The following is a 25,449-nucleotide window of genomic DNA, read 5'->3' as shown; positions in this document are numbered from 1 at the left end:
GAATTAGCCAGGATAATACCGGTTAGACCTCCTACTGTGAATAAGCAAATAAAGCCTAGAGCTCATATTAGGGCGGGAGATCATTTAATATTTCCTCCGTGAAGTGTTGCCAGTCAGCTGAAGACTTTTACTCCTGTAGGAATTGCAGTAATTACAGTGGCTGATGTAAAGTATGCTCGTGTATCTACGTCTGTTCCAACTGTAAATATATGATGAGCTCATACAATAAAACCCAGGAAACCAAAAGAAACTATAGCTCATACTATTCCCATATACCCGAAAGGTTCTTTTTTCCCCGAATAATAGGTAACGATATGTGAAATTATTCCGAAGCCGGGTAGAATTAGAATATATACTTCGGGATGACCAAAAAATCAGAACAGGTGTTGATACAGGATTGGGCCGCCTCCTCCTGCCGGGTCGAAAAAGGTGGTGTTTAGGTTTCGATCAGTTAATAGTATGGTAATTCCGGCTGCTAAGACGGGTAGCGATAGTAAGAGTAAAACTGCTGTGACCAAGACTGATCACACGAAGAGAGGTGTTTGGTATTGGGTTATAGCGGGTGGTTTTATATTAATGATAGTTGTAATGAAGTTAATAGCCCCAAGGATTGAAGATACACCGGCTAAATGTAGAGAGAAAATAGTAAGGTCTACTGAGGCTCCTGCGTGTGCTAGGTTTCCGGCTAGAGGAGGGTATACAGTTCAGCCTGTTCCTGCGCCGGCTTCAGTGATTGAAGATGCTGTCAGTAGGAAGGAAGGGGGAAGTAGGCAGAAGCTTACGTTGTTTAGGCGAGGGAATGCTATGTCGGGGCTCCAGTTATCAAGGGAACCAGTCAGTTTCCAAATCCCCCAATTATGACAGGTATAACCATAAAGAAAATGATTACGAAGGCGTGGGCTGTTACTAGAACATTATGAAGTTGGTCGTCTCCGATAAGTGTGCCGGCTGACCTAATTCAGCACGAATCCACAAGCTGAGACCAGTACCCACTATTCCTGCCCAGGCGCCAAATAGTAAACACAGGGTACCAATGTCTTTGTGATTGGTAGAGAATTGTCTTCCGTTTATGAACCTAAGGTAAAATGGCCGAGTAGGCATTAGACTGTAAATCTAAAGACAGGGGTAAAGTCCTCTTTTTGCCAAGTCCTGTGGTGAGTAATCATTTTGAATTGCAAATTCAAAGAAGCAGCTTCAATCCTGCCGGGACTTCTCCCGCCTTTTTTTTTTCTCGCGGCGGGAGAAGTAGATTGAAGCCAGTTTATTAGGGTATTTAGCTGTTAACTAAAAGTTCGTGGGAGATGTATCCCTCCAATCTAGTGAGGATTTAGCTTAATTAAAGTGTTTGATTTGCATTCAATTGATGTGAGGTATGGTCTTGCAATCCTTATTGGGCAGGGGTTAAGTAGAATTATACTTGCTTAGGGCTTTGCAGGCTCTTGGTCTTATTTAACCTAAACCCCTATAGTAGGACAAAGAGTGCTGGTGTAAGAGGTAGAAGTATTGTGGATAGTACGATTGCTGTTGGTACAAGGGTTATCTGTTTTGTGGAGTAGAATTGTCATTTTATTTTTATGTTGTTGGTAGAGGGGAGGAGGGTTAATGCTGTGGAGAAGGTAAGGCGTATATAGAAATATAGGTTGAGTAGAGCTGTGATGGCTATGAGGGTGGGTAGGATGAGGGTATCATTTTTTGTTAGTTCTTGAATAATTATTCATTTGGGTATAAAGCCTGTGAGTGGAGGAAGTCCTCCTATGGAGAGTAGGGTGAGCATAGTAAAGGTTGTTATAACAGGTATTGTATTTCATGTTTGGGATAGTAGTAGTGTGGCGGTAGTGGAGTTTTGGATAAGTAGCATAAATATGGTGAAGGTTATTACAATATAAATTAATAGATTTAGTAGGGTGAGGGCTGGGTTGTATAATAAAATAGCGGTTATTCATCCTATGTGAGCAATTGATGAATAGGCTATGATTTTTCGGAGTTGCGTTTGGTTTAGTCCACCTCAGCCTCCGATTAGAATCGATAGAAAGGATATAGTGATTATTAGGTGTAGAGTGATTGATGGTGAGATTTGATAAAGGATTGAGATGGGTACGAGTTTTTGTCACGTAAGTAGAATTAGTCCTGTGCTTAGGGGAACGCCTTGTGTAACTTCTGGTACTCAAAAGTGAAAAGGGGATAATCCTAGTTTAATGGCTAAAGCTATTGTTATTAGAACGGATGCTGTTGGGTCGAATAATTTTATGATGGTTCATTGGCTGGAGTGTATTAGGTTAATAATAATTGCTAGTATGAGTAATGAGGATGCTGTGGCTTGTGTTAGAAAGTATCTGGCTGAGGCTTCTGTGGCTCGAGGGTTAGGTTTTTTCATTATGATAGGCATGATGGCAATTGGGTAACTCTAGTTTTCTGAGGAATCTCCATACTGTTCTCCATACTGGCTGCACCAACTTACATTCCCGCCAACAGTGTAGGAGGGTTCCCTTTTGTCCACACCCTCTCCAGCATGTTATCTGTAGACTTTAATGATGGCCATTCTGACCTGTGTGAGGTGGTAGCTCACTGTAGTTTTGATTGGCACTTTTCTAATAACTAGTGATGTTGAGCATCTTTTCTCATGCCTATTGGCCATTTGTGTCTTCTTTGGAGAAACGTCTATTAAGGTCTTCTGCCCATTTTTCGATTGGGTTTTTTTGTTGTTGTTGTTGAGTTGTATGAGCTGTTTGTATTGGGTTGGCCAATAAGGTATTATGGAAAAACCCAAACTTTGGCCCACCCAGTATATTTTGGAAATAAAGCCCTTGTCAGTCACATCATTTGCAGATATTTTCTCCTATTCCGTAGGTTGTCTTTTAGGTTTTCTTTTGTTTATGGTTTCCTTTGCTGTGCAAAAGCTTGTAAGTTTTCGTTTCTATTGCCTTGGGAGACTGACTTAAGGGAACATTGGTACAGTTTATGTCAGAATGTTTTGCCTATGCTCTCTTCTAGGAGTTTCATGGTGTCAAGTCTTTAAGCCATTGTGAGGTTATTTTTGTGCGTGGTGTGAGGGTGTGTTCTAACTCCATTGATTTACATGCAGCTGTCCTGTAACAGCAAATCATTAATTTCCTCTTGATTTGTCTGAATTTTGATTTTCATAACCATTCACTTTTCAGTAATTATGTTCTCAGCATCTACAGCTTCTAAGTCTAAAATCATTTCACCACAGGTGAAAAGGCAATACGGGCATTATATGCCTCTAAAAGGTCTCATCCAATCAGATGAATTGGAGCACATTCACCAAAAGGAATACATGTCCTCCTGTGACAGTTCCTAGCTGAACAATTACTGGTTCTGATTTAAAAATCTGCACAGGAAAGTTTGAAACCCCTACCATGAGAATCGATTGTTTACCCCGAGCGAGAGGGCAGTGAATAAGGGTCGGGTTAAGGACAGAGAGTGGAGGAGCCCCCGTGTCCACAGGGCCTTAGAAGTTTCCGCTCTGATAGTTATTTCAGTCTCCCCTAAGGTATGTGTGAGGAGGAGGGGGAAATGCCCTCTCGTAATCCTCAGAGCACCTCTCTTCCTTTTTAATTTTACCTTGTTCCAAGTCTCGCTTGAATTTGTGGCAATCCCTTTTAAAATGTACATGTTTTTTGCAATTTCCAAGCCTGGCTGGAATTTGGGCAGGTGAGTTTTGGAGGGCCGCCAACTGCTGTAGCTGCACAGTCATAATCTTGGCTTTTTCCTTCTTTCCATAAGGTTTTAGAAAGCTTAGCAGCAGCAGTGATAAGGGCATTAGTATGCATAGTGGCCCAATCAAGTTCATGTCTTTTAACCAGGCGTACCAATTCTTCATCTAATCCTTCTAGAAAAATAGAATGTAATACTGAATCATTCTGATGGTTTACAAAACTCTCTGGATCCATGCCAGAGTGTTGTTTGAATGTTTTTTTAAATCTTTCAAAATAATCAGATAGTTTCTCCTGGCCTCTATTTACACTGATGGATCTTTGCCCAATCTGTTTTCTTTTTTTATTTATTTGGCTGTGTTGGGTCTTCGTTGTGGCATGCAGGATCTTTCAGTTGCTGCACGTGGGATCTAGTTCCCTGACCAGGGGTCGAACCTGGGCCCCCTGCATTGGGAGCGTGGAGTCGTAGCCACTGGACCACCAGGGAAGTCCCATGCTCAATCTGTTTTCTGTGGGAAGATTTTTGGAATAGCCTGATATAAGTTGTGGGCAACTTCTCTACCTTTCTGGCGATCTGTAGCCTCACACTTCTGAAAATCCTCCATAGGTGCTTTCCAATTTATGTCTTAGAGCCATTCTTTTGCTTTACTTTCAGAGACTAGTCAATGTACGAGCTGGTACAAGTCTGAATATCCAGGCTCGTAAGTTCTTACTGTAAGATCAAATTCCTTAGCAAAAGCTAAAGGGTCTTTGTAAGGGATCTGGAAAATCCTTAGTCAAGTTCCTAAGTTTTGTCCTAGTCCAGGGGCTGTAGATAGAGCAGGTGCCCCTCTGCTCATGGGCTTCTCCTTAAACTTGGTGTTGCTTTCATTTTCTATCTCGCATTCTGCTCATGGGCTTCTCTTTAAACTTGGTGTTGCTTTCATTTTCTATCTCGCATTCAATATATTTTTCTTTTGGTGTTGGAGGAGGGAGAACAGGAAGGGCAGGGCAGAGCAGGGCAACTCAGAAAGAAGAGAACATAAAGAAGTTGGAGACGGAGGTTGAGGCTTTCTCTAATTCAGCCACCACCGTTTCTAATCATTTTTGGTTTGTTTCTTACAATGAAGCCATTTTATTATTTCCTCACTTGTGAGGCTTCCAGGTCCCAATTAGAATATGCCTCCCTATATACACTACACTACCGAATGTAAAACAGTTGGCTGGTGGGAAGCAGCCACATAGCACACGGAGGTCTGCTCGGTGCTTTGTGACCACCTAGAGGGGTGGGGTAGGGAGGGTGGGAGGGAGACACAACAGGGAGGGGATATGGGGACATGTGCATGCATATGGTGGATTCGCTTTGGGGTACAACAGAAACTAACACAGCATCGTGAAGCAATTATATACTCCAATAAAGATGTATGCTTTTTCTAATTAAACGTGCAAATAAACCAATGTAGGTAAATCAAAAGTACCCCATTTTGGCCACTTCAGGGACAAGTTATCTTTGGTCAGGTTTTCCCATTTGGTTAAATACTTGCAAGTATCAGTTCCATGGGCATCATACATAAACTCAGCTGGTGTTACCATAGGTGGCTGTCTGTCCAGGAGCTATTCAGCCTTCAAGGCACGGTTTCCCGTTGTTAATTTTGCTAGCCTGATTCAGATATGAGACATGATCTGAACAGTTTTCTAAGGGCAGTGCGATGGATCAGATGTGTGCGGCTTCTGAGTCTAGCTCGTCAGGGAGTAGCCCTTGGGTCGGTTTGACTCTGTTAAGTGCCTCGGTTTCTCCTTCCGACAGCCTAAAACTGCCGTGGGTGCTCGGGGCATCGGGGGATCAGCCTTTATTATGCCCCCTGTGGTGAGCAGAACTGACCTAATGGTTGCAGTGGGATCCCCTGGGTACACATCACGAGGATCTATCCTCAGACAATAAAAAAAATAAAATTAAAAAAAAAAAAGTGGAAGCAAGTTGAGGTTGTGAGTCTTCAATAATTGGGGCCAAGTAAAACCTGTTGGCCGGATCCTGGACAGCTAAATAGGAGCCTTGAGATGTCAGTATCATGTCTGTAATACTGGGGATGGGAACCTTTGTGGCAGGAGCTGTGCGTCTGTTTCAACAGCACTGGCAGAGCGGGCTGTCACAGGATGACCCCTCTCTGATGATGGGCTGAAGGCCCCCTGCACATCACTCCAGGTGATACAGATACCAATTCATACTGCTGGTGGCACTGCAGGTGGTGCTGGTGATACAGATAACAATTCACGTTGCATTTCCTGGTGGCACTGCAGGTGGTGCTTGGCCTGGTTCCCAGTTCCTATTCCCTGAGGTCAGTTGCAAGCATGACTCCATCCATCCTGTTTGTGATGCCAGTTTTTTCTTTGTTGTTTATTTAGTTATTTAATTTTTTTAAATTAATTTATTTCGGCTGCGTTGGGTCTTCGTTGCTGTGCGTGGGCTTTCTCTAGTTGCGACGAGCGGAGGCCACTCTTCCTTGCGGTGTGCGGGCTTCCCATTGCGGTGGCTTCTCTTCGTAACTTTGAATGTGTTATCCCATTACCTGTAACCTCCCTGGTTTCAGCTGAAAAGCCAGCTCATGGTCTTACAGTGGTTCGCTTTTAGGGGACAAGGTGTTTTTCTTGCTGCTTTCGAGCTTTTCTCCTTGTCTTTGACTTGCACCATTTTCACTGTGACATATCTGTGTGTGGAACACTTTGCAGTTTATTCTTCAGAGTCCATTGGACATCTGTATATGTAGTTTGGTGATTTTCAATAAATTTAGCACGTGTTCAGCCAGTACTTCTTTGAGTATTTGTCCTGTATTTGTCCTCTTCTTTCTCTCCTGCTGCCATCACCCAGCTATTGGTGCACTAAACGCTGCCCCACATTTCTCTGAGGCTCTTCCACCTTCATTCATATTATTCTCTCTGTTCTTCAGATTGTACCATCAGTCAGTGTTCAAGTTCACTGATTCTTTCCTCTGCCAGTTTCAATTGACTGTGAAGCTCCTCTAGTGAATTACTTCTTATCATATTGTGGGGTGTCAGGGGTGTCCAAGACCAGCCCCAGGTCTGGGGATTCACTAGTTTCAGAAATACACCGTTTATATTACAGGGAAAGGACATGTATTTAAATTAGTGAATTAGTACTTAGGGCAGAATCCAGGAGAAACTAGGCTCAGAGTTTGTTATCCTCAGTGGAGTTGCATGGGCAGAGCTTAATTTGCGACAACAGGTATGAAATATTACTACTAACAGGAGAGCTCACCCTAACCTTGGAGTTGCGAGCCTGGGTTGTTTTGTTTTGTTTTTACTATTTTTGGCTGTGTTGGATCTTTGTTGCTGTTCACAGGCTTTCTCTAGTTGCGGTGAGCAGGAGCTACTCTTTGTTGTGGTGCACAGGCTTCTCATCACAGTGGCTTCTCTCGTTGCGGAGCACAGGCTCTAGGCACGCAAGCTTCAGTAGTTGTGGTGCTCAGGCTTAGTTGCTTCAAAGCATGTGGGATGTTCCTGGACCAGGGCTTGAACCCATGTCACCTGCATTGGCAGGCGGATTCTTAACCACTGTGCCAACAGAGAAGTCACCCACTCTCACCACTTTAATTCAACACAGTTTTGGAAGTCCTAGCCATGGCAATCAGAGAATAAAAAGAAATGATAGGAATCCAACTTGGAAAAGAAGAGATGATACTATATGTAGAAAATTGTAAAGATGCTACCAGAAAACTACTAGAGCTCATCAATGAATCTGGTAAAGTTGCAGGATACAAAAAATTGAGAGATACAAATTTGAGAAATCTGTTGCATTTCTATATGCTAACAACGAAAGATCAGAAAGAGAAATTAAGGATTAAGGAATCTGTACTACTGCATCAAAAAGAATAAAATACCTAGGAATAAACTCACCTAAGGAGGCAAAAGACCCGTACTCCGAAAACTATAAGAAGTCAAAGATGACACAAACAGACAGAAAGGTATACCATGTTTTCGGGTTGAAAGAATCAATATTTTCAAAATGACTATAACTACCCAAGGCAATCTATAGGATTCAGTGCAATCCCTATCAAATCACCAATGTCATTCACAGAACTAGAACAAAAAATTTTTAATTTTTAAATTCGGATGGAGACACAAAAGACCCCAAATAGACAAAGCAATCTTGAGAAAGAGTATCAGAGCTGGAGGAATCGGGCTCCCTGACTTCAGACTATACTACAAACACGATGAAAACAGTACGGAACTGGCACAGAAGAACAGAAATATAGATCAATGGAACAGGATAGAAAGCCCAGAAGTAAACCCATGCACTATGGCCAAGTAATCTAAGAAAAGGATGCAAGAATATACAATGGAGAAAAGACAGTCTCTTCAACAAGTGGTGCTGGGAAAACTGGACTTCTACACATAACACCATATACAAAATAAACTCAAAATGGATTAAAGACCTAAACATAGGAAGAACACTCTTTCACATAAATTGCAGCAATATCTTTTTTGATCTGCTGTCTCCTAGAGTAATGGAAATAAAAACAAAAATAAACAAATGGAACCTTAATTAAACTCAAAAGCTTTTGCACAGCAAAGGAAACCATAAAGAAATGAAAAGACAACCCACAGAAGGGGAGAAAATATTTGCAAATGATGCTAGAGACAAGGGATTAATCTCCAAAATCTACAAACAGCCCATGCAACTAAATAGCAAAAAACAAACACACACCCAATCAAAAAATGGGCAGAAGACCTAAAAAGACATTTCTCCAAAGAAGACACAAATGGCCAACAGGCATATGAGAAGATGCTCAACATCACCAATTATTAGAGAAATGCAAATCAAAACTGCAAAGAGATAGCACCTCACACCAGTCAGAATGGCCATGGCCATCATCAAAAAGTCTACCCGTAATGCTGGAGAAGGTGTGGAGAAAAGGGAACCCTCCTACACTGTTGGTGTCAATGTAAATTTGTACAGCCACTATGGAGAACAGTATGGAGGTTCCTTAAAAAACTTAAAATAGAGCTACCATATGATCCAGCAATCCCACTCCTGGGTATATATCTGGAGAAAACCATGGTTCGAAAGGATACATGCACCCCAATGTTCACTGCAGCACTGTTTCACTGTTTAAAATAGCCAAGACATGAAAGGCAACCTAAATGTCTGTCAACAGAGGAATGGATAAAGAAGATGTGATGCATATGTACAATGGAGTATTACTCGGCCATTAAAAAGAAATAATGCCTTTTGCAGCAACATGGATGGACCTGGAGATTATCATACTAAGTGATACTAAGTGAAGTAAGTCAGAGAAAGACATATCATATGATATCACTTACATGAGGAATCTTTAAATAAAAAAATGATACAAGTGAACTTATTTACAAAACAAATACACAGACTTAGAAAACAAACGTATGGTTACCAAAGGGGAAAGATGTAGGGGGAGGGATATATTGGAAGTTTGGGATTGACATATACATACTACTATATTTAAAATAGGACCTACTGTACTACTGTATAGCACAGGACACTCTGCTCAATATTCTGTAATAACCTAAATGGGAAAATAATTTGAAAAATAGATACATGTATAAGTACACCTGAAAGTAACACAATATTGTTAACCAACTATATATACCCCAATATTTTTTGCAGAAGGAGAAACCCATCATAAAATTCAAATTAGAATCTCAAGGGGTCTTGAAAAGCCGAAACAATATTGATAAAGAAGAATAAAACTGGACAACTCCTATATCCTGATTTCAAAGCTACAGTACTCAAAACAATGTGGTACTGGTATAAAGACAGATGTATAGACCAAGGGAATAGAGTGAAAAGACCATCCAATGGGGGAGAGGACAGCATTTTCAGCAGACAATGCTGGGAAATGCGATATCCACATGGAAAAGAATGAAGTTGGACCCTTACCTAACATGATATACAAAAATTAACTCTGGGGGGCCTGGGCCAAGGCTCCGGCCGCAGGCGGGGAGCAGCCTGCAGCTGGCGGGGGCAGGCACGCACTGGGGCTCAGTGCAGGCCCAGCCCCGGGAGGGGCCCAGCTTACTCCGCCCCTGGCCAGGAAATGACTCAAAAAACTGTTTGTGATGTGGGGAAGAGAGGTCCCCGTTGGGGCTGGGCGGCCAAGGAGCCATGCCTACCTGGGGGGCTGGCTCCCCGTCCCATGACCGTTTTGCGGTGTCTGCAGAGGCCGAGGACAAGGTGCAAGAACAGCAACCCCATGTGGAGCGCATCTTCAGGGTGGGGATGAGCGTCCTCCCGAAGGACTGTCCTGAGAACCCTCACATCTGGCTGCAGCTGGAGAGCCCCAAGGAGAACGCCAGCAGAGCCAAGGAGTACCTGAAGGGTCTCTGCAGCCCAGAGCTACAGAATGCAATTCACTACTCACCCAAACTGCACTGCATCTTTCTGGGAGCCCAGGGCTTCTTCCTTGATTGGCTGACTTGGAGCACATCAGCCCACCTGGTGCCGGGGGCGCCCGGCTCGCTGATGGTCAGCAGCCTGACCGAGGCCTTTGTCATGGTCCAGAGCCGAGTGGAGGAGCTGGTGCCTTTGTCATGGTCCAGAGCCGAGTGGAGGAGCTGGTGGAGCGGCTGAGCTGGGACTTTCGGCTGGGGCCATCCCCTGGAGCCTCTCAGTGCGCTGGAGAGCTGAGAGAATTCTCTTCTCTGCTGCAGTCCCGGGGGGATGCCCACACAGAGGCCCTGCTGCAGCTGCCCCTTGCTGTCCAGGAAGAACTGCTGAGCCTGGTTCAAGAGGCATCCAGGGCCCCAAACATTCCCGTCCTGGGAGTGGGGGAGCCCAGGTCTGCTGGGTGCTCAGCACCAGGGAGTCAGGAGTCCCCTGAGTGATGGCAGGGAGTCTCTGGACACAGGACCTGCAGGGTGGCAGGGGAGAGAGACATGCTATGGGGAAGGAGGGGACAAAGCACGGTGGTCCCAGGGAGCTGGATTTGGGATGGAAGGAGTGGGTGCCTCAGGAGAGAGGAAGGTTCTGGGTCCAGGGCGAGCCTCCTGGCACCCAGGGCCCCTTCAGAAGGCAGCCCAACCCCGGGGAGCCTCTCTCCTGCAGCAGCTCCATAATGGGGAAGCCTCACCTCCAAGAGTGCGCAGCCCCCCACCAGCGCCTGAACCCCCTTGGCACTGCAGAGATGGAGGGGACACAGGAGACTGGGCAGACAAGCAGCAGGTCGTGGCTCAAGGTCGGGGGTCTCCGTGGAAACGAGGCACCTGGGGGGGTAATTGGTGACTGGCACGCAGCGTTTCCAGGAGGCCCTCCAGGACCCTTTCACCCTGTGCCTTGCCAATGTGCCACGCAAGCCAGACCTCCGCCAGGCAGCAACGTGGCCATGGCGCATGGCCTCCAGCCAGGGCATTGCCATTGCTGTGCAGTACTTCTGGGACCGTGGCCACCGCGACATAACTGTCTTTGTGCCTCAGTGGCATTTCAGTAGGGACTCCAAGGTGTCAGAGAGGGTCACTTCCTGCACAAGCTGTATTCCCTCAGCCTGCTCTCCCTCACCCCCTCCCGGGTCTTGGATGGCAAGAGGATCTCTTCCTATGACGACAGGTTCATGGTAAAGCTGGCTGAAGAGACCGATGGGATCACTGTCTCCAATGACCAGTTCTGGGACCTGGCAGAGGAGTCTGAGAAGTGGATGGAAATCATTAGAGCGCCTGCTGCCCTTCACCTTCGTGGGAAACCATGGTGCCTGATGACCCACTGGGGCGAAATGGCCCTATACTGGATGAGTTCCTGAAGAAGCCGGTCAGGGCACAGGGGTCTTTTAAGGTGCAGCATTCTGCCAGGGGCTTCACAGAACACAGCAGCAGCGGGGGAGAAAAGAAGAGGAAAAAGGCAGTGGTGGCATTCGGAAGACGCGGGAGCCAGAGCGGCTCCGGCACCAGCACCAGCTGCTGGAGGTGTTTTGGACTTCATCCTGCAGCGGGAGCCGTACTGCCGGGACGTCAACCAGCTCTCTGAGGCCCTGCTCAGTCTCACCTGCCTGAGTGACTGCCACCCCGTCAGCCCCAGCCTCATCCAGCTCAGCTCATTCTGTGAGGGTCCCTCTGCTGCTCAGACCCTGACCCAGTCTCACCCTGTGTGGGGAATGCTCTTGCCTGGGGCACTTTGGGGACAGGTCTGTAAGGTGAACTGATCTCATCTTGAGTCAGGACCTCAACCATGCAGGGTTTCTGTAGGGAATGGGGGCTGCTGGGAAGGGTGGGTCACGGAGATGGGGACTGTCGGCCCCTCCTCTATGCTGAGCTGGGGATGGAGGCTAGGGTGGGTGGGAGGGGAACTGAGCTGGGGATGGACGCTAGAGTGGGTGGGAGGGGAATGTAGAACAGGTGGCCAGGAAGCTAAGCCTTTCCTCCTCCTGGCTGCTGCTCTGATGGCCAGAGGACAGGACGAGTCCCAGGCCTGGCTGGGCTCCTGGGCGCATCAAAGGGAATGCTGGGCCCTGGAAAGGCTAGTGTTATGGGGTCTGGGTCACAGTGGGGCAGCAGGGATCTGCTGGAGAAGGCAGAGGGAGACTTGGCTTCTGGTCTCAGCTATGCCTGCCTGCGACCTTACAAGTCAGGGGTAAAAAAGCCTGTTGGGAGGAGAGATGAGAACGTGGAGGAAAGCTCCTTGGAGGAAAGGTACTTGGACCAAGCCTCAGGTGTGTCTGTCTGTGGTTGCACAGGCTTCCTAACCAAAACCTCACTTTCAGAGAGCTGAGGGTCCTCTGTCCCCAGGACCTGTGCCCTAGATTTTTTAACACTGCATCCTTCAGTATAATATGCCCTATAATGGCTGCGTCCCTTTTGGGCAACCCCCCCCCCCCCCCGCAAATCCACATTTACAAAATAGGGTTGACTGTTTGCAGAAAACTCTCAGGGTTCCTTCCTATCAATGGCAGCTCTCCTGTTGCATTCAGGTGTTTGTTTACAGTTGAACGAATGTGTCAGAAAGTCCGCAGTCCCCGGTTAATGCACTTGCTTGAGCGCTGAGCAGTCAAATAGCTCAAGGACCTAAATGTAAGACCTACAACAATAAAACTCTTGGAAGAAAACAGGACAAAAGTTTTGCAACAATGGATTTGGCAATAATTTCCTGGATGTGACACCTGGATATGACACCAAAGGCCCAGAACAAAACAGTAAGGACAAATTGGGCTGCTTGAGATTAAAGTTGTGAATCTAAAGATATTCTCATCAGAGTAAAAAGGCACATATAGAATGTGAGAAAACATGTGCAAATCATGTATCTGATAAGGGATTAATATCCAGAATATATAAAGAACTCCTAAAACTCAACAACAAAAAACCAAACAACCAAATCCAAAATGGGCAATGAGCGTGAATAGACATTTCTCCAAAGAGACACACAAGAGAGAAAGCGGCGGGCGGGGCCGGTAGGGGCGGTGAGCAACGCCTGCACCAAATGCCGCCAGCACTTCCCCTTCGAAGCGCTGTCTCAGGGGCAGCAGCTGTGCAAGGAATGTCGGATTGTACCCCCTGTTGTGAAGTGCACCTACTGTAGGACTGAGTACCGGCAGGAGAGTAAAACCAATACAGTATGCGAGAAGTGTGCTCAGAACGTGCAGTTGTGTGGCATGCCCAAACCTCGCCAGCACTACAGTGTAACTGCAGCATTCACTGGCACCGCTGCACGAATTCAGAGAAGAAGTATGGGCCACCACATTCCTGTGAACGGGGCAAGCAGCAGGGTGCATTTGACAGGAAAGATGGCAGAAAAAAGGTAGACGGGAAATTGTTACGCTGGCTGTGCACACTTTCATACAAACGGGTCCTTCAGAAGACCAAAGAGCAGAGGAAGCACCTGAGCACTTCTTCCCGTGCCAGCCACCAGGAGAAGCAGCAAGAAAACACTTCCTACATCTTCAATTCAAAATGAGATCCTAAAGAAAAAATCCAGGCTTGAGTTGATCACAACCAATGGCGATAGCTCTGGACTCACCAGGCACTGACCACTCTGTCACCTTTGCCCAAAGGAAGAAGCAGCCACTCTGAAGAAGACGCCGCATCAAAAGGATCAGATGAATTTAGAGAAGAGAAGGTGGTCACGGAGTTGAAGGCTGATTCTCAATACCAAGCATCTCAGATGAGAGCCAAAATGAACCAGATGGAGAAACCCACAAAGAAGTTACAGAACAATTGCAGGCCAAACAGAGAGCTCCTGAAGCCAAGCTGTCCAAGAACAAGAAGTCAGAGAAGTCAGGAGCTATAACCTCTCCATGAGAGACCACGAGAGACCACAAGGACGCTCCTGGCAATAGCAACGGATTCCTGGGTTAGGGTGGCAACCTGGCTGTTCTCTGGGAATTGCAAGCTTTCTTAAGAAATTTCTATTTAACTCCAGTTACCCTTCTTTGTGCGATTGCAGTGGGCTGAATGGAAACACCTGCTTTGTGCTGTATTATGACTGCATGCTTGAATGTTTGGGGTTTCAGGCTCTCTCTTTCTCTCTCATACTCTCCCTCACTCCCCTCTCTCTATCCCAAACCCTTCTCTCAGTACTACTGTCTCTCTCGTTACTTGTGCGTGTGTGTGCTGGTCACTGCAGAATGGTTTTTTGTTTTTGGTCCATCACTGCATCCTGCCACACCCACGAGCAAACAGTTTGGCATTAATTACATCACTGCCACCCTCTGAACTTTGAAAACTGCCACCTTAAGACTTGGTACCGTGGAAGAGACTTTTTCTCTCCAATAAACCTTTTGCTTCAGGGTATACTCTTTGTTTTTTTTTCCAGGTATATTATGTATGAACTTTATACTACGTATAGCCAGAGTTTTAATTTACTTTTTAAAAAAATAAACTTTTTCTTGATAAAGGAATAATGATAGCCTAGCTCATTCTTCTTGTAAAAGTGATGCCTCTTAAAAAAAAGTCCTACTCTCTAGCGTTTAGTAAAAGAATCAGATCTTTTCTTTCTTGTTACCTTGGAGCCTTAAAAACTGATTGCTAAGGTGAAACAATTCAATATGTAAGTATGGAGTTAAGTATCTTCTTACATGCTCTTCCAAGAAATCCTCCAAAAGGCACTTAAGGGCAGAAAGAAGGTTGCCCAGGTTGTACTGGACACTTGCTCCCCTGCCCCTTTCTTGATTGTTTTATGTGACTGATTTTAAATTCTCACACTGCCACCTGTTTTTAAAAAAATACCCTTATATCCATTGTCATACTGGGCCATTTTCAGGTAACTTTTTTTTTTTACCTGATTCAAAATGGGATAATAGGGACCATAAGTCTGACTGGGGCAGTGATATCACTCTACCTCTTCCCCACTCCTCCCTACCCAGCCCTGCTTTTAATGGAAATGTGCTGAAAACAGGTGCTTCTGTATCAAAAGCAGCTTGGCCCCTGCCTGAATTTTGTCCTGTTTTCCCTTCAGGCCTTTTCCAGGTGAGAGGATAGATTGGCATTTCTAGCCATTGTCTCAGGTCCTCTATATGATGTTTGTGAAAGGAACTAGAGATGTGTAGTGTGCCATGAAACAGGAAAACCAGCTACCTTGGAATCATTAATGCAGGGGGCGGAACTAGAGTTAGAGGTAATCATAAGGGCAGACGACATTTGTACCTCAGTCTACCCAAAAGTGTAGCAGTAAGTTTAACTTGCTAGGCATTTCCGAGGAGCAAATGCTTCTAATTGGTGAGCATTCTCACAAGGCTCAGCTATGGCCTTAGAAAGGCCCTGTCACAGTCAGATAAATTGTAGCTGGGCCTGTGTGTATTTTTGATTGGACTAGCACAACCAACAGGTGTAATTTAATTAATGGTTACAGGACACAGTACTCCATTATTCCCCCCGGGCTCAAAAAACTCTATCTCATAGGGGTTTAAACCCCCCTTACCCCTTACAAAACTGATCGTCTTTAATATTCACCACCCCCCTACAGTGCTTCGTCCCTAGATCTACGTACACTTTTTTTTAATAAAATCAATACTAAATCTGACACAAGCCCCATAATGAAATTATACAAATAATTTTCTACTCCACGGGTTAATGTAGCTTAAATTTTTATAAAGCAAGACACTGAAAATGTCTAGATGGGCATTACTGCCCCATCAACACAAAGGTTTGGTCCTGGCCTTTCTATTAGTTGTTAGCAGACTTACACATGCAAGCATCCGCATCCCAGTGAGAACGCCCTCCAAATCATTAAAGACTAAAAGGAGCGGGTATCAAGCGCACTACGCTAGTAGCTCATAACGCCTTGCTTAGCCACACCCCCACGGGATCCAGCAGTGACAAGAATTAGGCTATGAACGGAAGTTTGACCTAGCCATGCTAACTAGGGTTGGTAAATTTCGTGCCAGCCACCGCGGTCATACGATTGGCCCAAATTAATAGACACCCGGCGTAAAGAGTGTCAAGGAGCAATACAAAAATAAAGTCAAGCCTTAATTAAGCTGTAAAAAGCCATAATTAAAATGCAGTTAAACTACGAAAGTAACTTTACCATAAACTGAGTACACGACAACTAAGACCCAAACTGGGATTAGATACCCCACTATGCTCAGTCGTAAACTTAAATAGTCCTAAAACAAGACTATTCGCCAGAGTACTATCGGCAACAGCCCACAACTCAAAGGACTTGGCGGCGCTTCATATCCCTCTAGAGGAGCCTGTTCTGTAACCGATAAACCACGATCAACCTCACCAATCCTTGCTACTTCAGTCTATATACCGCCATCTTCAGCAAACCCTAAAAAAGGAACGAAAGTAAGCACAACTATCGCACATAAAAATGTCAGGTCAAGGTGTAACCTATGGATTGGGAAGAAATGGGCTACATTTTCTATAATAAGAACACCCCTTATAACCCACACGAAAGTTTTTATGAAACCTAAAAACTAAAGGAGGATTTAGCAGTAAATTAAGAATAGAATGCTTAATTGAATAAGGCCATGAAGCACGCACACACCGCCCCTCACCCTCCTCAAGTACCATAGCAAAGCCCCAGATCGGTAACCCATGCTAAGCAAGCGTATAAGAGGAGACAAGTCGTAACAAGGTAAGCATACCGGAAGGTGTGCTTGGATAAACAAGATGTAGCTTAAATAAAGCATCTAGTTTACACCTAGAAGATTTCACAACTTGTGCACATCTTGAACTATTTCTAGCCCATACCCCTCCCCATCACTACTACTATAAGTTAATCAAATAAAACATTTACCATACATTTAAAGTATAGGAGATAGAAATTTAAATATCAGTGGCGCTATAGAGAAAGTACCGTAAGGGAAAGATGAAAGAATTATTAAAAGTAGAAAAAAGCAAAGCTCACCCCTTGTACCTTTTGCATAATGACTTAACTAGTAATAATTTAGCAAAGAGATCTTAAGTTAAATTACCCGAAACCAGACGAGCTACTTATAAGCAGTAACTAGAACAAACTCATCAATGTGGCAAAATAGTGAGAAGACTTGGAAGTAGAGGTGAAAAGCCTAACGAGCCTGGTGATAGCTGGTTGTCCAAGAAAGGAATTTCAGTTCAACATTAAACATTACTAAAAACCACAGCAAGTTTCAACGTATGTTTAATTGTTAGTCTAAAAAGGTACAGCTTTTTAGAAATGGATACAACCTTTACTAGAGAGTAATATAAAACTTAAACCATAGTTGGCCTAAAAGCAGCCACCAATTAAGAAAGCGTTCAAGCTCAACAACAAAAATAAGTTTTAATTTCAACAATAAGTAAAATAACTCCTAGCCTGACTATTGGACTAATCTATTTAATTATAGAAGAAATACTGTTAATATGAGAAACAAGAAAAATTTTCTCCTCGCACACTAAACTATTTATTAAACATACTGTTAACCCAACACAGGTGTGCACCAAGGAAAGATTAAAAAAAGTAAAAGGAACTCGGCAAACACAAACCCCGCCTGTTTACCAAAAACATCACCTCTAGCATAACCACTATTAGAGGCACTGCCTGCCCAGTGACAATCATTAAACGGCCACGGTATCTTGACCGTGCAAAGGTAGCATAATCACTTGTTCTCTAAATAAGGACTTGTATGAATGGCCACACGAGGGTTTTACTGTCTCTTACTTTTAATCAGTGAAATTGACCTCCCCGTGAAGAGGCGGGGATAACACAATAAGACGAGAAGACCCTATGGAGCTTTAATTAATCAACCCAAAAAGCACAAAATAATACCACCAAGGGATAACAAAGCTTTATATGAGTTGACAATTTCGGTTGGGGTGACCTTGGAGTATAAAAAACCCTCCGAGTGATTAAAACCTATGCCTACCAGCCAAAGTATAATATCACTTATTGATCCAAAATTTTGATCAACAGAACAAGTTGCCCTAGGGATAACAGCGCAATCCTATTCTAGAGTCCATATCGACAATAGGGTTTACGACCTCGATGTTGGATCAGGACATCCTAATGGTGCAGCAGCTATTAAGGGTTCGTTTGTTCAACGATTAAAGTCCTACGTGATCTGAGTTCAGACCGGAGTTAATCCAGGTCGGTTTCTATCTATTACGCATTTCTCCCAGTACGAAAGGACAAGAGAAATAAGGCCAACTTTAAAAAAGCGCCTTCAAACAATTAGTGACCCAGTCTCAACCTAATAAACTAGCGCAAACATACTCTGCCCAAGACCAGGGCTTTGTTGAAGTGGCAGAGTACGGCAATTGCATAAAACTTAAGCTTTTATACCCAGAGGTTCAAATCCTCTCTTCAACAAATGTTTATAATTAACATTTTAACACTCATCCTTCCCATTCTTTTAGCTGTAGCATTTCTAACATTAGTAGAACGCAAAATCCTAGGCTATATACAACTCCGAAAAGGACCAAACATCGTAGGTCCATATGGCTTATTACAACCCTTCGTCGATGCAATCGAACTATTCACCAAAGAACCCTTACGACCAGCCACATCCTCCACCACCATATTCATCATCGCACCCGTACTCGCACTAACCCTGGCCCTCACAATATGAGCTCCCCTACCCATACCACACCCCCTCATCAACATAAACCTAGGAGTACTCTTCCTATTAGCAACATCAAGCCTAGCCGTCTACTCTATCCTATGATCTGGATGAGCTTCCAATTCAAAATACGCCTTAATCGGAGCACTACGAGCAGTAGCACAAACAATCTCACATGAAGTAACATTAGCTATTATTCTTCTATCTGTACTTCTAATACATGGCTCCTTCACTCTATCCACACTAAACACTACACAAGAAAAACCATGACTGCTCTTCCCCTCATGACCATTAGCCATAATATGATTTATTTCCACCTTAGCAGAAACTAACCGAGCCCCTTTCGATCTCACAGAAGGAGAATCAGAACTTGTATCTGGCTTTAATGTAGAATATGCAGCAGGCCCTTTCGCCCTGTTCTTCCTAGCAGAATATGCTAACATTATCATAATAAACATATTCACAACTATCTTATTTCTAGGAGCATTCCATGACCCCTACACACCAGAACTATGCACAACAAACCTAATCATTGAATCACTACTATTAACAATATCCTTCCTATGAATCCGAGCATCCTACCCCCGATTCCGATATGACCAACTAATACACCTCCTCTGAAAAAACTTCCTCCCACTGACACTAGCTCTCTGCATATGACACATCTCACTACCCATTATAACAGCAGGTATCCCACCCCAAACATAAAATAAGAAATATGTCTGACAAAAGAATTACTTTGATAGAGTAAATAATAGAGGTTTGGAGTCCTCTTATTTCTAGAATAATAGGAATCGAACCTACCCTTAAGAATTCAAAATCCTCCGTGCTACCACACTACACCATAATCTATAGTAAGGTCAGCTAAATAAGCTACCGGGCCTGTACCCCGGAAATGTTGGTTCATATCCTTCCCATACTAATTAACCCATTCGTCTCCATCACCCTATTAACAACCCTCGTCCTAAGCACAACAATTGTAACCATTAGCTCCCATTGACTGTTTGCCTGAATTGGACTAGAAATAAACATGATAGCCATCATTCCTATCATAATGAAAAAACCTAATCCTCGAGCCACAGAAGCCTCAGCCAGATACTTTCTAACACAAGCCACAGCATCCTCATTACTCATACTAGCAATTATTATTAACCTAATACACTCCAGCCAATGAACCATCATAAAATTATTCGACCCAACAGCATCCGTTCTAATAACAATAGCTTTAGCCATTAAACTAGGATTATCCCCTTTTCACTTTTGAGTACCAGAAGTTACACAAGGCGTTCCCCTAAGCACAGGACTAATTCTACTTACGTGACAAAAACTCGTACCCATCTCAATCCTTTATCAAATCTCACCATCAATCACTCTACACCTAATAATCACTATATCCTTTCTATCGATTCTAATCGGAGGCTGAGGTGGACTAAACCAAACGCAACTCCGAAAAATCATAGCCTATTCATCAATTGCTCACATAGGATGAATAACCGCTATTTTATTATACAACCCAGCCCTCACCCTACTAAATCTATTAATTTATATTGTAATAACCTTCACCATATTTATGCTACTTATCCAAAACTCCACTACCGCCACACTACTACTATCCCAAACATGAAATACAATACCTGTTATAACAACCTTTACTATGCTCACCCTACTCTCCATAGGAGGACTTCCTCCACTCACAGGCTTTATACCCAAATGAATAATTATTCAAGAACTAACAAAAAATGATACCCTCATCCTACCCACCCTCATAGCCATCACAGCTCTACTCAACCTATATTTCTATATACGCCTTACCTTCTCCACAGCATTAACCCTCCTCCCCTCTACCAACAACATAAAAATAAAATGACAATTCTACTCCACAAAACAGATAACCCTTGTACCAACAGCAATCGTACTATCCACAATACTTCTACCTCTTACACCAGCACTCTTTGTCCTACTATAGGGGTTTAGGTTAAATAAGACCAAGAGCCTGCAAAGCCCTAAGCAAGTATAATTCTACTTAACCCCTGCCCAATAAGGATTGCAAGACCATACCTCACATCAATTGAATGCAAATCAAACACTTTAATTAAGCTAAATCCTCACTAGATTGGAGGGATACATCTCCCACGAACTTTTAGTTAACAGCTAAATACCCTAATAAACTGGCTTCAATCTACTTCTCCCGCCGCGAGAAAAAAAAAAGGCGGGAGAAGTCCCGGCAGGATTGAAGCTGCTTCTTTGAATTTGCAATTCAAAATGATTACTCACCACAGGACTTGGCAAAAAGAGGACTTTACCCCTGTCTTTAGATTTACAGTCTAATGCCTACTCGGCCATTTTACCTTAGGTTCATAAACGGAAGACAATTCTCTACCAATCACAAAGACATTGGTACCCTGTGTTTACTATTTGGCGCCTGGGCAGGAATAGTGGGTACTGGTCTCAGCTTGTGGATTCGTGCTGAATTAGGTCAGCCGGCACACTTATCGGAGACGACCAACTTCATAATGTTCTAGTAACAGCCCACGCCTTCGTAATCATTTTCTTTATGGTTATACCTGTCATAATTGGGGGATTTGGAAACTGACTGGTTCCCTTGATAACTGGAGCCCCGACATAGCATTCCCTCGCCTAAACAACGTAAGCTTCTGCCTACTTCCCCCTTCCTTCCTACTGACAGCATCTTCAATCACTGAAGCCGGCGCAGGAACAGGCTGAACTGTATACCCTCCTCTAGCCGGAAACCTAGCACACGCAGGAGCCTCAGTAGACCTTACTATTTTCTCTCTACATTTAGCCGGTGTATCTTCAATCCTTGGGGCTATTAACTTCATTACAACTATCATTAATATAAAACCACCCGCTATAACCCAATACCAAACACCTCTCTTCGTGTGATCAGTCTTGGTCACAGCAGTTTTACTCTTACTATCGCTACCCGTCTTAGCAGCCGGAATTACCATACTATTAACTGATCGAAACCTAAACACCACCTTTTTCGACCCGGCAGGAGGAGGCGGCCCAATCCTGTATCAACACCTGTTCTGATTTTTTGGTCATCCCGAAGTATATATTCTAATTCTACCCGGCTTCGGAATAATTTCACATATCGTTACCTATTATTCGGGGAAAAAAGAACCTTTCGGGTATATGGGAATAGTATGAGCTATAGTTTCTTTTGGTTTCCTGGGTTTTATTGTATGAGCTCATCATATATTTACAGTTGGAACAGACGTAGATACACGAGCATACTTTACATCAGCCACTGTAATTACTGCAATTCCTACAGGAGTAAAAGTCTTCAGCTGACTGGCAACACTTCACGGAGGAAGTATTAAATGATCTCCCGCCCTAATATGAGCTCTAGGCTTTATTTTCTTATTCACAGTAGGAGGTTTAACCGGTATTATCCTGGCTAACTCATCCCTAGACATCATTCTCCACGACACCTATTATGTAGTTGCCCATTTTCACTACGTACTTTCAATAGGAGCTGTCTTTGCCATCAGAGGAGGTTTCGTCCACTGATTTCCACTATTTTCAGGCTATACACTTAACCCAACATGAACAAAAATCCAATTCATAATTATATTCGTAGGTGTAAATATGACATCCTTCCCACAACACTTCCTAGGCCTATCTGGAATACCTCGCCGATATTCCGACTATCCAGATGCCTACAGAACATGAAATACCATCTCATCAATAGGCTCCTTTATCTCACTGACAGCAGTCATACTAATAATCTTCATTATCTGAGAAGCATTCGCATCTAAACGGGAAGTATTAGCAGTAGACCTCACCTCCACAAACCTTGAATGACTAAACGGATGTCCTCCACCATACCATACATTTGAAGAACCGGTATATGTCAACCTAAAATATTCAAGAAAGGAAGGAATCGAACCCCCTCTAATCAGTTTCAAGCCAACATCATAACCATTATGTCTTTCTTTATGAGCGAGATATTAGTAAAGTCTTACGTAACTTTGTCAAAGTTAAATCACAAGTGAAAATCCTGTATATCTCCATGGCACACCCTTTCCAACTAGGCTTACAAGACGCAGCATCACCTGTTATAGAAGAACTTCTACAATTTCATGACCACGCATTAATGATTGTCTTCCTAATTAGCTCCTTAGTTCTTTATATTATTACACTAATACAACCAAATTAACACACACTAGTACAATAGACGCTCAAGAAGTAGAAACTATTTGAACTGTCCTCCCAGCCGTTATCTTAATTATAATCGCCCTACCTTCTCTACGAATTCTTTACATAATAGACGAAATTAACAATCCCTCCCTTACCGTAAAAACAATAGGACATCAATGATATTGAAGCTATGAATATACCGACTACGAAGACCTAAATTTTGACTCATACATAATTCCAACCTCGGATCTAAAACCAGGAGAACTACGATTGCTAGAAGTAGATAATCGAATGGTCCTACCCATACAAATAACAATCCGAATACTAGTTTCCTCAGAAGATGTATTACACTCATGAGCTGTCCCTTCCCTGGGTCTAAAAACAGATGCAATTCCTGGACGCCTAAACCAAACCACCCTAATATCAACACGACCTGGCCTGTTCTATGGACAATGTTCAGAAATCTGTGGCTCAAATCACAGCTTTATGCCAATCGTTCTCGAATTAGTACCCTTAGAGAACTTTGAAAAATGATCTGCATCCATATTATAACTTCATTAAGAAGCTGAACTAGCTTTAACCTTTTAAGTTAAAGATTGAGAGCTGTAAACTCCCCTTAATGATATGCCACAACTAGATACATCAACATGGCTCCTTACCATCCTCTGCCCTTTACCCTCTTCACATTACTTCAACTAAAAATCTCAAAGCATTTTTATTCTCCTTCCCCCAAACCAATGTGCACTAAATTACAAAAACAACAAACCCCTTGAAACCACACATGAACGAAAATCTATTTGCCCCTTTCATAATCCCGATTATACTAGGTATTCCTATCACTACTCTAATTATTATATTTCCCACCATACTATTCCCAGCACCAAATCGATTAATCAACAATCGTATAATCGCTATCCAACAATGACTAACCAAACTTACATCAAAGCAACTGATAGTTACACATAACCACAAAGGACAAACCTGATCTCTAATACTTATCTCACTTTTCCTCTTCATCGCTTCCACAAATCTTCTTGGAATACTACCCCACTCATTCACACCCACTACTCAACTCTATAAATTTAGGCACAGCTATTCCGTTATGAGCTGGCACTGTCTTTATCGGCTTCCGTAACAAGACAAAAATATCCCTAGCCCACCTTCTACCACTAGGCACACCCACTTTCCTGATCCCTATATTAGTAATAATCGAAACTATCAGCCTATTTATTCAGCCTTTAGCTCTAGCAGTACGGCTAACAGCGAACATCACGGCAGGTCACCTATTACTACACCTAATCGGAAGTGCAACTCTTGCATTAATAGATATTAGTCTATTCACAGCCCTCATCACATTCACCATCCTCACCGTATTAATCATCCTCGAATTCGCCGTAGCCCTAATCCAAGCCTACGTATTCACCTTACTAGTGAGCCTATACTTGCAGGACAATACATAATGACCCACCAAACCCACTCATATCATATAGTAAACCCCAGTCCTTGACTTGACCACTTACAGGAGCTCTCCTAGCATTTCTTATAACATCAGGCCTAATCATATGATTCCACTTCAACTCAATAATCTTACTGACTTTAAGCTTTTTAACAAATACCCTAACAATATACCAATGATGACGAGATATCGTCGGAGAAAGCACCTTCCAAGGCCACCACACACCAACCGTTGAAAAAGGGGCTTCGATATGGTATAATCTTATTTATCTTATCAGAAGTCCCATTCTTTACAGGCTTCTTCTGAGCCTTCTACCATTCAAGCCTTGCCCCTACTCCTGAATTAGGAGGCTCCTGACCACCAACAGGTATCCACCCTCTAAATCCATTAGAAGTCCCACTCCTCAATACCTCCGTGCTATTAGCTTCCGGTGTATCTATCACTTGAGCCCATCATAGTCTCATGGAAGGCGACCGCAAACACATACTCCAAGCTCTTCTCATCACAATCACACTCGGCCTCTATTTCACCCTACTTCAAGCATCAGAATACTATGAAGCCCCACTTACAATCTCAGACGGAGTCTACGGCTCTACCTTCTTCGTAGCCACAGGCTTCCACGGACTACACGTCATCATCGGATCCACTTTCCTTATCGTCTGCTTCATACGCCAAATAATGTTCCACTTTACATCAAACCACCACTTTGGCTTCGAAGCCGCTGCTTGATACTGACATTTCGTAGACGTCGTATGATTATTCCTCTATGTATCAATCTATTGATGAGGTTCATAGTCCTTTTAGTATTAACAAGTACAACTGACTTCCAATCAGTTAGTTTCGGTACACCCCGAAAAAGAACAATAAACCTTCTATTAACGTTACTGACGAATACAACCCTAGCCTTACTGCTCATACGTATCGCTTTTTGACTCCCCCAACTAAACGTCTGTGCAGAAAAAACCAGCCCTTACGAATGTGGCTTTGACCCAATAGGATCTGCTCGTCTACCCTTTTCCATAAAATTTTTCCTAGTAGCAATTACTTTCCTCCTCTTTGACCTAGAAATTGCTCTCCTACTCCCCTTACCTTGAGCAATCCAAACAAATAATCTAACAACAATACTCCTTATGGCCCTATTCCTAATCTCCCTACTAGCAGCTAGCCTAGCCTATGAATG

General features: G+C 43.5%; 1 long non-coding RNA gene and 4 pseudogenes across 2 annotated transcripts in view; all 5 read left to right on the top strand.

Annotated features, from left to right (window-relative positions):
- LOC132517774 (uncharacterized) overlaps window positions 1-25,449 on the top strand; it is a 70,492-nt gene that overhangs the window by 31,829 nt on the left and 13,214 nt on the right. The window lies entirely within an intron of this gene.
- On the top strand, window positions 9,507-11,836 carry LOC132517927 (protein KHNYN-like; annotated as a pseudogene).
- On the top strand, window positions 12,160-14,324 carry LOC132517926 (protein FAM76A-like; annotated as a pseudogene).
- On the top strand, window positions 21,583-23,368 carry LOC132517765 (cytochrome c oxidase subunit 2-like; annotated as a pseudogene).
- On the top strand, window positions 23,484-25,063 carry LOC132517764 (ATP synthase subunit a-like; annotated as a pseudogene).

Source organism: Lagenorhynchus albirostris, chromosome 3 (assembly GCF_949774975.1).
Source record: "Lagenorhynchus albirostris chromosome 3, mLagAlb1.1, whole genome shotgun sequence".
Taxonomy (NCBI): domain Eukaryota; kingdom Metazoa; phylum Chordata; class Mammalia; order Artiodactyla; family Delphinidae; genus Lagenorhynchus; species Lagenorhynchus albirostris.
The sequence above is the reverse complement of the archived record's forward strand: the minus strand, read 5'-3'. Positions and strand labels throughout refer to the sequence as shown.